At 42.3% G+C, this 14,811-nt stretch overlaps 1 protein-coding gene across 3 annotated transcripts in view; it reads left to right on the top strand.

Annotated features, from left to right (window-relative positions):
* LOC109867649 (transcription factor SOX-6) overlaps positions 1–14,811 on the top strand; it is a 172,931-nt gene that overhangs the window by 34,868 nt on the left and 123,252 nt on the right. For all 3 annotated transcript variants that reach the window (XM_031801671.1, XM_031801672.1, XM_031801673.1), the window contains exon 2: positions 4,794–4,865. The gene's annotated coding sequence lies outside the window, so the exon portion shown is untranslated. The remainder of the gene's footprint in view (positions 1–4,793; positions 4,866–14,811) is intronic.

The following is a 14,811-nucleotide window of genomic DNA, read 5'->3' as shown; positions in this document are numbered from 1 at the left end:
TGAGGGGAAGGCCTGTCTTTTGTTATTCTGCTACCTCTGTGTCAGACCTCTGTGTTTTCCTGAGCAAATGTATAGACCTCGATTAGTTAGGTTATCGTGGCAGGGTCGTGAGCCTCTCACCCTCGCCTCTATGCACGGACAGAGCACTGACCTGCACAGCGAGATTGATTTAAACACACATGTACATGAACGCACATGAAAACACATGCGTGCCTGCACGCATACACGCAAATGTCTTCGAGGCTGAGCATGTCGCATGCCATATACTGTGAAATGAAGATATTTATGTTAAGGAGTGTGTGCGTGTGAAGTGTGTGAGGGCTAGTGCACGTACGTACGTACGTGTGTGTGTGTGCTCTAATGTGCACACGCATGTGTGTTAAGTGTGTTCCGTGGCTTGTTCTTGTCCTCTCCTGGGTAGCCAGCTGTCTTTCTGATTACCCAGCATCCTCCAGGTGTTGAGGCCACCAGCTGCAGATAGGAGAGTGGCGAGGGTGTGTGGACCGGCGGAGAAAAAAGAGAAGGAGAGAATGGAGGAGAGGAGAGCTAGAATAACTGGTTCTGCAGATATCTGGAACGTGTTCAGACGAGCTAACGAGAGAATGTGAACGGATCTTGGAAAGCTGGGTTTGACTCTGGTGGAATATCTTATGGGGTGGCAGTGGTTGTTCTGCAACTGACTGTGTAACAGTCAGAAACAGGCTCTGGGGTGAAGTTTCGCTTAGGTACAGATCTAGGATCAGCTTTCTAGATCTGGGTTGTTTGGTCACTTAGTTGGGTTGTTTTCTTTATTGGTGCTACGTGTAGGTTATTGAGACATGACCCTGCGTGTTAGATCAGAAGACCGGAGGTGTAGTTTAGTAGGGGTGTGGCTTTCAGATGGTTCTTTTTAGCCACCCGTGAGAGTAAATGTCCTTCCTGTTCATCTGTTCTGTTGTACTATTATCAGATGTTAAGGTCGAACATTGACGTTTTTGTTGCCTCAATGAGACTTACAAAAGTGTATGAGTTTTCTGAAAGCCTATGTAAATCCCATTGTTGGGATACAATAAGGTGGAATACTTAAGTGATATTGCCCTCGAAGTCGGTGTTTGGAGGATATATTGGCACCGGTGTTGTTAGGCCCGAGACTAATTTGAGGCTTCAAGGGCATGATCACAGTTATTGTTATTTTTCCTTTTTTTTACCCCCCTTTTCATATCCAATTTGCAATCCAGTCTCATCGCTGCAACTCCCAAACGGGCATGGGAGAGGCGAATGTCGAGTCATGCGTCCTCCAAAACATGACCCCCCAAACCGTGCTTCTTAACACCCACCCGCTTAACCCAGAAGCCAGCCGTATCAATGTGTCGGAGGAAACACCTTTCAGCTGACGACCAGGTCAGCCTGCAGGCACACGGCCCGCCACAAGGAGTCGCTAGAGCATGATGAGCCAAGTAAAAAATGCCAGCTGATTCATGATATCAACAAGTTGAGAAATTCTGCCTGCCATGTCTGTCTGCCTGCCTGTCTGTCTGTCTGTCTCGACTCCCGACACGTTCATTACTATGGGACAACTGGAGATTGAATTTGAATATTGAAACAATGTTGCAAATGTCGGAGAGACAGACATCAAGGTTTATACAAATCTCCGCTGTTGAAAACTGAATGTTAGTGTAAAAGAAATGTGAGATAATGTCTAGATGCTTTTTATAGTAGAGAACAAGTTTATAAATTGCTTGGCTGGGCTGGTGAGACAGTAGATTACGCAGTCAGATGGAACAGAGTAAATAAACATTTCAACATCATAGATTTAGCCATGGAATAGACACCGGCTGGAATGCGGATTTAACCAATCAGCAATCAACCCACCCATTTGTGTAACTTGTTGTAATATGTAATAAATAATCGTAATATTATAGAAGAATGCGTCATGCATTTTTTTGGTATTTATAAATTTTTTAGGAATGGAGGTATGAATCTTACGGGTGGCCAATAAGATTTATCTGAAAGCCACACCCGTAATAAACCACGCCTCCTGGAAATACTTGAAGGATTATATTCAAAAAGACCATTGTTTGGGTATTTGGGTATTCCTTAACAACCCAACTTGTTGGGTTATTCACACAACCCAACTGGCTGCATCAAAATGAACCCTGTGTGTGTTCTGTCCAAAATAAACCCTGTGCTGGGTTACCAAATAACCCAAATTGTATTTATTTTTTTAGTAGGGGCAACTTTACCCTATTCCATAGAACAGGGATATAAGTGGATGATTCTAGCTCAGTGGTGGTGTTTTCTGCTGAGTAATTGTTTAGTTGTGTAAGGGTTCTGGTTGTTTTTGTTGGAAATGCTCTTAATTGTACCCTCAAAGAAAATAATATGGTTCTACTAGAGAATAATTGTCTTGATTAAGCCATGAATAAAATATCTTATGTGCTTGCCGTATTAGCTTGTTTTCTTCATTGTTCTCAATTAGCTTCAAATTGTAGAATCAAAGGCATGTTTGTTTCGACCGTTTTGACTCTCTCTCTCTCTCTCTCTTTCTGTGTGTGTGTTATGTTCACATGCCATTTTCGTTAAATTTTGTCCTGACTTCATCCTACCAAATTATTAGGTTCACATCTTCAGTATGTACAGTGTTAAAGGTTTCAGCATACAGTGCATTCGGAAAGTATTCAGATCCCTTGACTTTTTCCACATTTTGTTACATTACAGCCTTATTCTAAAATGGATTAAATAAATATTTTTCCTCATCAATCTACACACAATACCCCATAATGACAAAGAGAAAACAGGTTTTTAGAAATGTTTGCAAATGTTTGTTTTTTTAAGTATTCAAATCTTTTGATATGAGACTCGAAATTGAGCTCAGGTGCATCCTGTTTCCATTGATCATCCTTTGTAGTAGAAACATCTCAATTCAATTGATTGGACATGATTTGGAAAGGCACACACCTGTTTATATAAGGTCCCACAGTTGACAATGCATGTCAGAGCAAAAACCAAGGACAATGCCCCCATTCACAGGGCACGATGTAAACCATATGCCATGGCTGTCTCAGTCACCAGATCTCAACACTTATGGGAGATTCTGGAGCTGCGCCTGAGACAGCGTTTCCTACCAGCAAATGATTACATTTTTCGTGGAAGAATGGTAATTCCAATAGAGTTCCAGCCACTTGTAGAATCTATGCCAAGGCACATTGAAGCTGTTCTGGCTCGTTGTGGCCCTAATAAGACACTTTATATTGGTGTTTCCTTTATTTTGTCAGTTACTGTACCTGTAGTTTGGTCTCAACAGACACTGCTCTAAGGTGAGAACATACAACATATCAGGTTAAAGGCCCAGTTCAGTCCCCCCCAAAAATTTGACAAATTTCCACAATATGAGTTGGAATAATACTGTGTGAAAATGATCAATTGTGAAAATTACGATAAGGCCCTTTTAGTGTAAGAGCTGTTTGAAAAGACCAGCATGTTTTGTTGGGATGGAGTTTTGACTTCACCAAGCGGTAAATGATTTAATAGACCAATAAGAAAGAGAGTTCCAAACCTCTCGGCCAATAACAGCAAATGTTCAGTTTTCCCCTGCCCACTCAGACCACTCCCAGACAGTCCTAAGACAATCCTTGCTTAAGAAATTGCTCATTGCTAAGAAACTATTTGTTTCTTTTTCACAATTTTAATTCAAAACAATCACAGTAAGGTACTTAATTGTTACCCAGAAATGAGTTGTTATCGAAATTCAAAACGTTTCGCAATTGAAAGCAGAAAGTCCTGTTCTCTCCTATTAGGTGTCTAATGAGCTGGTCTGTCCTTTTCCTTTCCTGTTACCGTCGTCTCACCCCTACTGGGCCCTGAAGTTTTCCACAAACCCAGGTAGTTAGGGATGCTTGTGGATCAATTAAGGTTGACTCACGGTAACTGACAGTCACAGGCAGGAGAATAGGCTCTTTAGACGCTAAGTAGCTTGTGAGCGATCACCCCCCTGCATCCCAAATGGCACCCTATTCCCTACGCAGAGCACTACTTTTTCCAGGGCCCATAGGTTTCCTGTCAAAACTAGCTCACCGCATAGGGGATAGGGTGCCACCCGCCTTCTTCTCCCTCCCAAGTCTTACGAGGACAACATGTCCTACCTCAGCAGCGTCCACAATAGTCAGGATAACGACAAGGCTGCCAACTTCAAAGCTGCGTTCAATGTCCGCTAACGTTCATGTGGTGCCGTGTGTTGCGTCCTAACTTTACACGGCCTCTCCCACATATAGGCTCTCTGTTGGATAGGCAGCAGGTATGAAAAGCACATTGCATGCCTATATGCAAGGGAGGGGGGACAGAAATGCACAGCACTACGCTAGAGATGGAGACGGTAAGATAACCAACCCGAATAAGCGTAATTTATTAAAGATGCCCTGACCTCTTTGTTTTTTAGGGGCAACACACTGAGCGAATCGTGATCATTCACACAGAACCTAATGAGATATTTCTCATTGCAATCAAAACAACAGCAGCTTAAGTGGCAATTACGCGTGGACTAGAGGTCAGCGCTGTAGCCTGCAGCACATCTACCAGTGTCAGCGTGGGCTCGAACCCGCTGCCTTCGTCACACACTCTTCTCCTATCTCTTCTCTGTCCAATAAAAACATTTGTGGGAATTCACACTCCATGAAAAACTGAATGCATAACGTTGGCATTTATGTGTGCAAGATATGACCTTGTAATCATTACGCTGTCCATATGTGTTTACATTGTCCCCCCCCCCCTTAATCGCAATGTAATGATGACCTCTTGTTTTTGCTCTTTTTTTTCAGGTCACGTTCATGAACCCAAAAACTGACCCATAAGTGAGCTGAGGGTGTTGGGGTTGAAGTCTCTCTACTGCGGTAAGTGTTGAAGGATATTCTAACTTCTACTGTGGAAGACATCATTTTTAAGAGAGAGTTCCCTTTTTTGAAGTTAAGCTTGTTCTGGACGTTGCTAAATAATCGGCTAATTAATTTTTTTAACGGTTTGGAGGAAATCGACAAGGCCAAAGGGAAGTAGAAAATAAGTAGAACATTTAAAAAAGTGAACTTTCACTTTAAATCGTGAAATTCTTAGTGCATATGTTGTGCTATAAAGAAATGTGGCGGTCTTGTAGAACTGGTAATGTCGGTGGCGCGCACACCTTTTCAGGTCTGCGCTTTAGGTGAACAAACTGTACCTAAAATCAAAAGAAGGGGACCATCGTGCTCTCTCAGAAGTGTGGTTGGTGTATAAAACCTGTAAACCCAGATATGCAAAAAGTTGTGATGGGTCCGCACTCAAAAAGGTGTGAAGGGACCGCACTCAAAAAGGTGTGATGGGTCTGCACTCAAAAAGGTGTGATGGGTCCGCACTCAAAAAGGTGTGATGGGTCTGCACTCAAAAAGGTGTGATGGGTCCGCACTCAAAAAGGTGTGATGGGTCTGCACTCAAAAAGGTGTGATGGGTCCGCACTCAAAAAGGTGTGATGGGTCCGCACTCAAAAAGGTGTGATGGGTCTGCACTCAAAAAGGTGTGATGGGTCCGCACTCAAAAAGGTGTGAAGGGACCGCACTCAAAAAGGTGTGATGGGTCCGCACTCAAAAAGGTGTGATGGGTCTGCACTCAAAAAGGTGTGATGGGTCCGCACTCAAAAAGGTGTGATGGGTCCGCACTCAAAAAGGTGTGATGGGTCTGCACTCAAAAAGGTGTGATGGGTCCGCACTCAAAAAGGTGTGATGGGTCCGCACTCAAAAAGGTGTGATGGGTCTGCACTCAAAAAGGTGTGATGGGTCCGCACTCAAAAAGGTGTGATGGGTCCGCACTCAAAAAGGTGTGATGGGTCCGCACTCAAAAAGGTGTGATGGGTCCGCACTCAAAAAGGTGTGATGGGTCCGCACTCAAAAAGGTGTGATGGGTCTGCACTCAAAAAGGTGTGATGGGTCCGCACTCAAAAAGGTGTGAAGGGACCGCACTCAAAAAGGTGTGATGGGTCCGCACTCAAAAAGGTGTGATGGGTCCGCACTCAAAAAGGTGTGATGGGTCCGCACTCAAAAAGATGTTGCGTAAGGCTTTTCACCCTTCAGTGTGTAAGGCATACATCTTTTTTGTTTGTTCAAAACAGCAGGGAACACAGGTGAGCAACTGATGAGAAGCAGCAGGTGCTTCTAATCGGGGATGCCACTCATCCGCCAATTAGGGATGTGGCTTCTCTAATCTGCCTCCATACAATCGCAAAGGTAGACAGAGAAGACTTATAGGGTATGGGAGGGGGCGTGAAGGGCAATTAGGGGTATCAAGTGTAATCTAGTTATGTGTTTAAACTGTGTTGGGATACGGAATTAGATGTTATATATCCACAGCAAATTGGTCAGTGTGACCTAGTGTTCATTTTGATGTTGGTGTTAATAACCAGGGCAGGTTGAATGCAGGTTGCGCGTGAATACAAGTTCCAACTGTTGGCTGTGCCAACGTTGGCTGGATTCCAATAGGAGTCACACATACATTTTCAAGCTAACATAATGTGACCATGAGTTTTTTTTATTTTATTTTTTTACCCTAAATACTTGTGTTGTGTTTAGTGACAGCGTATTTGCTTAGAATCTCACTTGGTGAAGGCCACAAGACAAACCAAGTCACTGTCACCTAACAAATACAGTCATGGTTGGTAACTCAGCAGAAAGGTAAAAACGAATACAGCTTCACATTAAGCAGTGTGTTAATCTAACACAGAAAAGTGTGGACCCATATGGACAGGTGTTTAAATTACACACTGTCAGTGTTTAACACTAGAGATGTGTCCCCATGGCTTCTCTTTGGAGTCATTTGTTGTTGTAATCACCTCTGCGTGGTGGAGGAACTTTCTAGATCCTGACGCAACATAATTCATTATTAGAGTGATTTTGTTCTATGAAGTGTCTCGCAACTGGCGAGGTGATATCTTGACATCTGATAGCGGATTTATGTTCTCCAAGGCGTACTTTCAAGGCATGGGATGTTTTTTCCACTATAAATCTTATTGCACACATACATAACTCCTCTAGTAATGCAAGTTAGACATTTATTTCATTGTTCCTAGAAGTCTGAGGGCATACAACGCTAGTACATTTTGTTATGTTGCTACATGAGGTTCGTGATCTACATGGGGAAACAACCTTTTATGGATGTTAGGTTTGGGCGATATACAGTTTATACCATATACCGCGGTATTTCGAAATACCAACGGTGTGAATTTCAATACCCTCACTGGGGGTGCGTGCTGCGCCTCTGCTTGTAGTAAGTTAAGTGTAACTATAATAAATCTAAGATGTGTCAAATAAATTATATCTTTGCTAGATATCTTTCCTAGCTAAGTAGCTAGATGGCAAGATCAAACTTCTTGGTTACTGCAGAGACATTCAATCCCCCCCCTGGATCAAGAGCCCTGTTACCTAAATTGTTTTGTGCAATTGTTCAATTTTAATTCACGTATAACCATGGTCACACTCTCAACACTCAGAGTCAGTAGGGATGACCAGGGATGTTGGCCAGTGTCTTGATAAGTGTGTGAATTTTATTTTCCTGTCCTGCATTCAAAATCTAACTAGTACTTTTGGGTGTCAGGGAATATGTATGGAGTAAAAATGCTCTCTTTGTTTTTGTAGTGAAGTAAAAATATAAATGGTAAAGTACAGATACCCCCAAAATTTGTTTTATTTAAGCGCTGTACACCACTGGTAAATACAGGTGAATTCTGGAAGGCAGAATTTAAGGAGGAGTCTAATTGATAGTATATGCCAGTGCTTATTCACAATAGATGTGATGCTAGTATAGCTATTATTGAAAGTAAGTACAGTTCATTCCTAAAGTGTTCAGACCCCTCAACTTTTTCCACATTTTGTTACGTTACAGCCTTATTCTAAAATGTATTTAAAAAATGTTTCTCATCAATCTACATACAGTACCTCATAATGACAAAGTGAAAACAGTGTTTTATACAAATGTATTCAAAATAAAAACAAATACCTTATTTACATAAGTATTCAGACCCTTTGCTATGAGACTCGAAATTGAGCTCAGGTGCGTCCTGTTTCCATTGATCATCCTTGAAATGTTTCTACAACTAGATTGGAGTCCACCTGTGGTAAATTAATTTGATTGGACATGATTTGGAAAGGCACACACCTATCTATATAAGGTCCCACAGTTGACAGTGCATGTCAGAGCAAAAACCAAGCCATGTGGTCGAAGGAATTGTCCGTAGAGCTCCGAGACAGGATCTGGAGAAGGGTACCAAAACATTTCTGCAGCATTGAAGGTCCCCAAGAACACAGTGGCCTCATAATCCTCATCATTCTTAAATGGAAAAAGTTTGGAACCACCATGACTCTTCCTAGAGTTGGCTGCCCGGCCAAACTGAACAATCGGGGGAGAAGGGCCTTGGTCAGGGAGGTGACCAATAACCCGATGGTCACTCTGACAGAGCTCCTGAGTTCCTCTGTGGAGTTGGGAGAATCTTCCAGAAGGACAACCATCACTGCAGCACTCCACCAATCAGGCCTTTATGGTAAAGACGGAAGCCACTCCTCAGTAAAAGGCACATGATAGCACGCTTTGAGTTTGCCAAAAGGAACCTAAAGGACTCTCAGCCATTAGAAACAAGATTCTCTGGTCTGATGAAACCAAGATTGAACTATTTGGCCTGAATGAAAAGCGTCACGTCTGGAGGAAACCTGCCACCATCTCTACGGTGACGCATAGTGGTGGCAGCATCATGCTGTGGGGATGTTTTTCAGCGACAGGGACTGGGAGAATAGTCAGGATCGAAGGAAAGATGAACGGAGCAAAGTACAGAGAGATCGTTGATGAAAACCTGCTCCAGAGAACTCAGGACCTCAGACTGGGGCGAAGGTTCACCTTCCAACAGGACAACGACCCTAAGCACACAGCCAAGACAATGCAGGAGTGGCTTCGGGACAAGTGTCTGAATGTTCTTGAGTGGCCCAGCCAGAGCCCGGACTTGAATCCAATTGAACATCTCTGGAGAGACCTGAAAATAGCTGTGCAGCAACGCTCCCCATAATACATTTCTAAAAAATCAGTTTTAGAATAAGGCTGTAAGGTAACAAAATGTGGAAGAAGTCAAGGGGTCCTTCTGTTTTGGTTAGTATTTATTGAGTAAATAATAAAGGAGAAAATGTGATTAATTATCATATTCTTCCTCTGTGATTGGCTAGTCACTCTTGATGTTTCATTGCTATACACAAATATTCCTCATGATGGAGGTATAGAGGCTCTCATATTCTTCCTCTCCAACCGGGAAAGCGATGTGCCTGTAAATTATATAATTGAGCTTACGCAACGATTGCTTACCAAAAACTATTTTAGTAATATTACCACCTACAGACCTTTGGAACAGCGATGGGAACCCCATTAGCTCCAACTACACACATTTATTAATGGGGAAATTCTAATTGGATTTCATTTCTGAAAATAATCCTTACAAAGATTATGTGAAATATTCAACCCGCTACTTAGACAATTGAATAATGATCTGGAGGGGTTCTGAAATTTAAAAAATAAATGATAACTACATTAACTCTAGAATAAAATAAAATAAAATACTATACTAACAGCTGATGGATACAAGGCAGCCAACTTCATAGACTGCGTCGCATCTGACACAGAGGAAGAATATGATAGACAATCAAATTCTCTCATTGAGCGTTTCCACTCGAGACGATACCCCGATACCTGGCTAGATAAAGCCATCGATTACTCCACGAAGCCCAACAAAAACGATATACTTACTTTCAATGATAGCTATAATATCATCAAGTCTATTGTGAAAAAGCGCTGGCATATACTATCATCAGACTGGTCTTTAAATGATGCCTTCCGGGAATCCATCTTTATTTACCTAGAAACGATCAAGATATCTAACAAACATATTGTTCAAATCAGATGTGGTTGTAACTTGTACGCAGGTAGACCAGAGAAGCAACATCCCTGATTGGCAGATGAGTGACAACCCTGATTAGAAGCACCTGCTGCTAATCGGTTGCTCACCTGTGTTCCCTACAAATGCTGTTTTGAATGAAAAAGATTTGTACCTACACACTGAATGAGACTGCAAAGCTGAAACGTCTTCTGTGCGCTATCCCTGATGCAGTGAAAATAATAATAATAATAATAATAATATGAAAATGAAGTAAGCTTTATGCGACATCTTTTTGAGTGTCGGCCGGATCATGCCTTTTTTGCTTATCTGAACAAACTGTACCTGACTTTTTGGGTGTCAGTTAGTTTGCCTTCATCGTTCACATACAGGGTTCCTTTGACAGCTTCCCTCATGCGGCTGTAGACCACTACTCTGGTCAGTGTGTTTCTCTGTATCCACTCAATAGGAGCATTCAGTATGATGTAGAAAGGCCTCTTTTTAAAGACACACAGGCAGGCAGCACCCCAGGAGCCTTTTAGCGCTATGTTACACTATGCCCTTTAATGGACTTTATCTCTGTTCGCAATAAATGGTCAATTGTCGTTGTAGTTAACACTAGCCCAAATTAAGACCGACAAATACTGAAGTCATATAGATTTAAATGGTTTTGCCAGGGGGATAGGAGAAACATATGAAATGTGAAGATGGGAAGAGTTAAAGAAAAGTGCCAAATGGTTAATCGCTCTTTGGAAGTATTATAATAGTTGTCTCATGTCAGAGGGGGAGGGAGTTTATAGTATACAGTAGGTCATCAGGTAGCTGATCCCCATTGGCCCACAACTTGGGCAGGCATTACTGATTTACTGTTTGGTGATGGGCTAATACATGTCTACTTTGTTGGCTAGGGCAGGGAGCTCCATTTCAAAGGCTTTGTTGTTAACGAGGTGTGCACTTCATGTTGTACCCCTAGCCATACTACTTAACTCAATTGTTGAAATCACTTAAAGTCAACTCTATTTCTTTAAATTTGGCTGAGAGGCCTTTGAGATTGTCTACACCTGGAGAAAGTCTTGAAGGGTCGTTATGAATGACAGTTAAAGGAATAGTACACTCTAAAATCAAAGTTAGTCAGATGTTTTCAAACCTCCATCGTAGTCTAATGTCAAGATGAGTTCCCATCCCAGCCCATTGGTTAATGAGATGCAGCTTCAACCAAAATTAATGGAAAACATAAGCACCGCAAATCTGAAGAAAAAAAACAAGGTGCTTATCGCTTCCATTCATTTTGGATTTTGCCACATTTGGAAATACACAGGCCCAGGATGGTTGTCTGAAAGGACCATTAACCGATACAGACCTATCCTAGATCTCACTGTCTCCACATTTGATGTTGTTTGAAGTACAGAGCCGAGGCATGGCGGAAACAAGACCACTTCAGTTTTAAATGCATAAATCGTCTCCAAATCCTAATTTTTATCAGGTTTAGCTGGAAACTTGAAATTAAATTATTCTCTTTTTAAGATGCCAATTGCCTTTCCAATTGAATTACACGGCGGAAAGAGGACAAAAATGAACGCTCATAACACAATTACAATGTATGAATCCTGTCATGACAGACATCAGTTCACGGTTTCTTCCTGACCGACCAGCTCGATTCAGTCTTATGTAGCTAAATTTGAAAGTGTGTTTTTTTACAGTGGCTAAAAGTAGAGACTCCGAGCTAGAAATTGTATATCATACACTGCAGTTGAGGTAACAACGAGAAAGTAATTCTGCTTTGAAAGTTGATAAACTTGTAACTCCACTTTTGAGAAAATGGCCTGTGAATGTTTTGGTGCACCTCCTGGAGAGCTCTTCTTTGTCTATACCCATTCAGCATCGTGCACACCCTCTTAATCCGTAGCCCCACCCACCTCTTTAAGGATTCACAGTGTAGGAAACAACCAACGTTTTCAAGACTAAAAGTGGTGAAAGTAGTAGAAAAAAAGTAATTGTAAAAATAAACTTTATCTAGTCCTTGGCCTATATCCTGATCTGACTTTGGTGCAGGTCATGTTTGTGTTTCACATGACCCACTCTGGTAAGTAAACACACACTATATCAAATAAAATCTTAAGTTACAGAAGGTGTAAACAGTAAAGTGAAATGGTTACTTGCATAGTGAAGTCTTTTGGCTAGCTAGCTAAACAGTGAACCATAATCTCTAATGCTGCGTTCAAAACAATTGGGAATTTGGAAATAAAACAAACTCTGACTGGGAAAAATGTATTTGAACGGTCATTCAACTTGGAATTCCACTAGGCTTGTCGTCCCCTAGAGCTCCTACACAGATCATACACGTAACGTTAGCTAGCGAGCCAGCCGGCTAACATTAGCTAGCTACCTAACAGTACGCTTTAACTTGAAATGAAAACGACTTTCTGACAAAATTAGAAACGTATAATATCTGAAAATGTAGCTAGACTCTTACCCATATACATGGTTGAATGCTTCTCCCTCTGTCATGGGTGCCATGGTTGCCCTTAGTTTGAAGATGTAATCTGGAGACAGGTGTTTTATACAACAGCCTTCTTTCTGTGTTCTCTTTTTGGACTTTGGACAGCAATGTTGAGAGCAGTAGCAAAACTTGTTAGGTTCTTCGTGATATCTTTAAAAAAACAGCCATAGACAGGATTGTCCACACATACACATGCAGTTCATGTTGTAGACAGAAGCATGCTACATAGCAGACCAATCCAAACTCATCTCTTGGCACGTCCAGCCCATCCATTATCTCTACCAGAGATAAACCAACCAGAGATAAACCAACAAATTTGGGTTATGTAATCATTCATCCCCCCCCCCCCCCATAGGTAATAACTTGCCATTACGTTGTCCCACGGAAGCTTTTAAATCACAATGAATAGGATAACATGGACATCCTACTCCGAGAAGGTTGGTACACATACGGCCTCCTTTCTTGCAAAGTCAGATCACGCTCCTGTGTCCCTACTCCATGGGTCTTGGCAATGCACTGGTTCCAGATATGAAATGCCCTTCAGTCCATCCTTATTAAATATAACCTTTTTTTCCACTAATGCCGTTATTTGTGTTATTTGTGCATTCATGGCAAATCAGAGTTAATTTAATCTTGACAGCACTTCATCTGTTTTTTAGGAAGGACACAAGGAATCTCCTTACAACTGTTTGTTTGGCAATTTGTCTGTCTTGAAAGAACTGTATCCCTCCTGGGCTGCATCCCAAATTGGACCCTATTCCCTACATACTGCACTACTTTTGACCAGAGCCCAATGGGCCAGGTCAAAAGTAGTGTGCCATATAGGGAATAGAGTACCATTAAGGGTGCGGCCATAGTGTTCTTTCAAGACAAACAAATGGCTGAACAGTTGTAACTAACTATTATTGCTATCCCCATTGCTATTCCCCATTCCCTATATAGTGCACTACTTTTGACCTCACCTGAGCCCTATGGGCCATAGTCAAAAGTAGTGCATTCTATAGGGAATAGGGTACCACTTGGGACACAGCCTATATCCCTCCTGGTTTCTCAGTTGTTAATAATGACAGTCATTTCAACAGAGTCAGAGAGAACTGACCTGGCAAGTCAGCGCCCTTTTGGATGGATTTGTGGTAAGCTAATGAGCTAACAAGTTAATGAGGCCTCTGAGTTTGCTGGCTTGGCTTGCTCTAGGGTGAAGTTTCCCCTGGGTACAGATCTAGGATTAGCTTCCCCTCCCCCAATCTTAGCCATTAGTGGGGGGAAAACTCAAAAATGTCCCAAGATCAGCTTCTAAAGGCGCCTTCACCATACTCTCATGTGGGGCACCCTTAAAACCGAACTATCCGAACTAACCGTACTGTGTTCTACTGAGTGCCCTCCGCATCCTTCTACTTTGTCTTTCCATTTTGTCAAAGGGAAGGGAACACTGCCGCGACTTCGCTATCCAACCGAGGGGCGTCAATTGAGTTGCCGACTGAATGAAGAGACATTTCAGCAACTCTTGGTGCACAGTAGAAGTTGATGAAAGTGCTTATTTTATTGTTCAACGTAAAGCCAGCGCATTTCGGTCAGTAGCCTTCATCAGGATTTTTTAAATTGGTATTTTGTCAAATGTTGGTAACAAGACTCGACAAGTCTTCCGCAATGCTGGTCAGGGTGGAAGTTCAGTTCAGTTATCATTTTGCATCGGTTTGACTTGGAAGTTATGTTTTAGGCTCTTTTTAAGTAGAGGCCACACAAATAAAAACATATTTCAATTGAAATGCCTTGCAAGTCTGTGGTGATGAGGGACCCATTTAGCCGGCAGTGTGAATGAGTATCAGATGTCTGCGCTAGCTCAAGAGGGAGTGTGTGTGTGCGAGACCGTGTTACTATCCCGCCCGAGGTCCATATGGTTCTGTTTTGAATGCGCACATTGGTTGCAGATGGAGAGGCTATAGGTTGGGCCCGGGATGTGGTTCCTAACTTAGGCTGGATCAGCAAGCGGCTCAGAGCCAGTGAGAGAATCCACCAGCCTCATCCCACAGCCTCTTCACAAAACCACCAGCTCTATCCCTCTTTCACTTATATTACCATTGAAATTAGGCCTGTTCTAAATATTATCTCCTTCTATTTTATCCCTCCGTTTATGAAGGACTGGAGAGAAGAAAGGAGCCACGCGGCTTAGTCACTTTTTCCCCCTCTCGTCCTCCAAACCACAAGCGACGGCAGCTTCCCCTAGATTAGTACTTTTGTCTGTTCAAAAACCACTGTGGCTTTAGGGCGATCCTCCTTCCATGAGGTCATGCAGTGAGAGATGGGGTGATAGAGGGAGAGATATATAACAAAAAGGAGGTGGAGGGTATGACTGGAGCGGAGAGTTGGAGAACGGAGTAAGGACGTACTGCTTACTGTACCATGAGTGTTC

This window comes from Oncorhynchus kisutch, linkage group LG22 (genome assembly GCF_002021735.2).
Source record: "Oncorhynchus kisutch isolate 150728-3 linkage group LG22, Okis_V2, whole genome shotgun sequence".
Taxonomy (NCBI): domain Eukaryota; kingdom Metazoa; phylum Chordata; class Actinopteri; order Salmoniformes; family Salmonidae; genus Oncorhynchus; species Oncorhynchus kisutch.
The sequence above is the reverse complement of the archived record's forward strand: the minus strand, read 5'-3'. Positions and strand labels throughout refer to the sequence as shown.